General features: G+C 33.5%; 1 protein-coding gene across 5 annotated transcripts in view; it reads right to left on the bottom strand.

Annotated features, from left to right (window-relative positions):
• The window catches only part of LOC108740591, a 140863-nt gene that overhangs the window by 84965 nt on the left and 51848 nt on the right, over nucleotides 1-4050 (bottom strand). The window lies entirely within an intron of this gene.

Below are 4050 nucleotides of genomic sequence, written 5' to 3'. Positions count from 1 at the left end.
TTTTTTTTCTTTTCATCGTTTCCATCGAAGTTTCTCAGCGAATCGACGAACAAAAATCAGCAAGCATTGCTTCTGACCAATTTCCATTGTAGCGTCTTTCAATATACATAATATCCTGATGAAACGTTTAATCATGCTCATCTGATACGTTACCGAGATTTTCCGGAAGGAAATCTAAATGCGAGTCCATAGAAATGAATTTTGAGTGACATATTGCATCCTAAAGCTTTATAAGCAGAAAGAAGCTCTCGAATGATTTGGTAGTTGCTAGCTTTTGTATTACCAAGAAAATTATGACACACGAAAGCCACTCAAGCTTTTTTTCAGCTTTATTCAACTTCGAATTGAAAACTGCATCCGTCATAAGTTCTCGTATTTGCGAACCTACAAAAATCCCTTCTTTCAATTTCGCGTCACTGATTCGAGGAAATTTTATTTTGAGATATTGAAAGCCTGCACCATCCTTGTTCATAGCTTTCACAGTTTTTCACGAGTCCCAACTTTATATGTAGTGGTGGCAGAAAAATTTTGTCACTTGACACTAGTCTGTAGAATTCTTACAAGTATGCGGCATTTTATAAACTAAAATTGAATGGAATTTATTTAAAAAAAACATTTAAGTTTCTATTTTATTTTTATTATTTCTGTTCATAAAAAAAATAATAAACTACATATAAAGCACTTAAAAGTATATATATATATATATAAATTAATATAAATTTTGTGCAAAACTTACTAAAGAATTTGATATAGAACGTAAACAATTAAAAGACAAGTTTTAAACTAATTGTTGTAAAGTCACAGTGAATACTAAGCATAAAACGAATTTAAAAAAAACTAAATTTATGATATTTACGAAAAATCTAAACGTGATTGAAAAATTGGTCATCGGGAACAGATTCAGCGCATCAAAATCTTTATATTTATGACAAAATTTTTTGAAGGAGGATTTTGTTACAGACCAGTGTAATAAGTACATTTAGAAATTTTCGAGCGAAATGTAACTGGCCTTTTATTTTCAACTTCCTAGTTTCTTTCGTATTTAACAGCTTTGATAAATTACATTTACTGCATACATCGAATTTTTACGATGTTTATAAACCCGTTTGTAAAGAAAAAAGCACGTTACGGTTGGTCTAATAATTTTTACCCCATTACAGTTTCACATATTTTTGCGTACAAATAACAATTTATAGGGCAAATGCACATGCAACGTTTATTAAAATTTCTACATAACCTTTACGACACATGCTATCATGTAACATTTGTAACTGTTTATTACAGACCTTATGGCACCCGAGTGTACACTACCGCACTTCCGGAATTTCCAGCGCTATTCGACATGCAGGGGTGAGTTTATTTAATCGTAAGGCTGATTGTTTTCTTTTTAAGTTAATTCAACGAGCTATTCCACAAACTACACGGAGAAAATAAAAAACGAAAATTNTTCATTTTTTAAAGGAATTTAATAGTTAAATTCGTACGATAATACATCAGCGTGTACATATAATATTTTTTTAAAACAAATTGAACAACAAATACAGTACAATAACATAGTGTATTATCTTATTTATTTATTGAATCTCATATGAATAGGTATATGTCAGTTTTCCTTTATTGCAGCTGTAAGTTAACATTTGGTAAATATGTAGTAATTAGGTAATTATCGCAACTTAAGCCTACTCATACCGTATTCAAAAGTATATTCAAGCAATAATCCTTCCAAATTTTTAGTAGGTATCTGTATAATCTGTCAATCAGTCTTCCCTTTAGGAGAATCCTTCTCTAGTGTATTCTTAAGATTTAGGCACTGCGTTGTCTATTAATCAGTCACAATTGCAACCATTTTCACCCCGTTCAAAAGAATCCTTCCTTAATACATCCCTTCTCACGCCTTTATGAATAAAATTTCAAAAGCTCTCTCCTTAGTAAACCCCTAAAGACTCAAGGAATATTCTACCCTTTCAAATCTCTAAATGGTCCACCTGTTCAGTTGTTGCGTTGCCTGTACGTCAGTTACTTTAGCGCCCCTTTTCAACCCTTTGGAAATGTAATTTTAAAAACTCTCTACATAGGGCATCCCCTAAAGACTCGGGGAATATTCCCTCCAAATTTCGAATCTCTAGGTCCACCTCTGTGTTGTCTATAATTCAGTCACAATTGAACCCACTTTCACCCCTTTCTAGAAATCCTTCCTTTGTGCACCCATTCTCACCCCTTTAGAGATAAAATTTCAAAAAAACCCTTCTTTTAAGACCCTAAAGACTCGGGAATACTCCCTCCAAATTTCGAATCTCTAGGTACACCAATTTAGGTTCTGCATTGTCTATAATTCAGTCACAATTACACCATTTTCACCCCTTTTTAGAAATCCCTCCTTTGTACACCCCTTATTTCTCCTATAGATATAAAATTTCAAAAACTCCCCTTAGTGAACCCCTAAAGATTCGGGGAATATTCCCTCCAAATTTCAAATCTCTACGTACTCCGATTTAGGCTCTGCGTTGTCTATCATTCAGTCACAGTTGCACCCAATTTCACCCCTTTCTAGAAATTCCTTCTTTGTACATCCCTTCTCAATTTCAAAAAATCTCTCCCTGGTGAACCCCTTAGGGCCCGAGGAATATTTCATCTAAATTTCAAATCTTTAGGGGTAGGTCCACTAGATTATCCTGTGCACCGTCTGTGGATCAGTTACTGTAGCGCCCGTTTTCAACCCTGTAGAAGTGGAATTTTAAAAACTCTTCCCACAGGAAACCCCTTAAAGTCTCGAAATATTCCCTCCAAATTTGAATTCTGCAGGTACACCTCTGGGCTGTCCATCGTCAATCACATTAACACCCATTCTCCCTCCTTAGTACAGTCTTATATATTATTAAACTATAATAACACATCGAATTAGTGCCACTGATAAAAAAAGTTGCTCTAAAAGTAGAATATACCAAACTAATTGATTTTAGATAATTTTATTTTATTTCTAATTACGGTAAGAGGACGAAGATAATCATGGGTAATCCAAGAAAGTGATGTTTAATAACATCATCTAGAATAACAAACCTTCAATCTTATTAACAATAATGAGAAAAGGAAACAACATCTTTGAAAGTTGTTCGACTTCTGTACTATTTCATGGGAGAATAATACCAATATGAAACTACAGGAAACTAATGTTTATAAGTAATAGTACGAACATTAAATAAATTGGAAACTACGAAGCATAAAAAGCAAAATATTCTTCCACAATTGTCAAAACGATTAGAAGCCTAGAAATTAATATTTCCGAAATAAAAAAAAAAAGAATAACTGCGTAAGTTTTATCTGACCTCCACACCGATAAGTTGCCCCCAAAATGTTGTTTTATATATTATTTACTTCCCTAGGCTTCTACATAAAACTGGAAATCATCACCGATCTATAACTATAGCAGTCTTCATTGATTTTTCTTTGGGTTATAGACTTCAGGGTCATTTAGATTTAAGATAAATACCGGACAGATTGTATTATTTTTAAATTCATGAGGGTTTCTCAATGACGTAGCGTGGAAGGGAGGGGGCAAAGAGGATTCATGAGCTCCGGGGAGCGAAAAAGTAGGGGCGGCAAAAATATATTTTTCGATATTAGATAGAATCAGGCCCGCCTCGCAGTAATGTTAAATGCCCCAGTTTCTTAGTACTTTAGTGTCTTTTGGTGGATAAATTATATGAGTACCAAAAAAACACTAATAATAACAGATAACAGTTTATAACAATAACAACGAAAACACAAGTAACAAAAAGGCACAAACAAACGAGAACAAAGTAAGAGAAAGGACAAGATAATACAACAATAATAATAACAATAACAAAGACAACAAAAATGAAAATAATGTAGCAAATAGCAATAGAATAATAGAAACACTTACGAAAGGTGGTAGTAGCGGTAGACGATTTTTACTTAAAACAAAAATAACTGGCGCTGCGAACAGGATCGGTAAGGGCATTTTTATAGTGGTTTCATCGTGAAATACGAGGGTGGATTGATAAGTTTCCGGCCTGACCAAGAAAAACAGTA

Source organism: Agrilus planipennis, unplaced genomic scaffold (genome assembly GCF_000699045.2).
Source record: "Agrilus planipennis isolate EAB-ADULT unplaced genomic scaffold, Apla_2.0 scaffold250, whole genome shotgun sequence".
In the NCBI taxonomy this organism is placed as follows: domain Eukaryota; kingdom Metazoa; phylum Arthropoda; class Insecta; order Coleoptera; family Buprestidae; genus Agrilus; species Agrilus planipennis.
The sequence above is the reverse complement of the archived record's forward strand: the minus strand, read 5'-3'. Positions and strand labels throughout refer to the sequence as shown.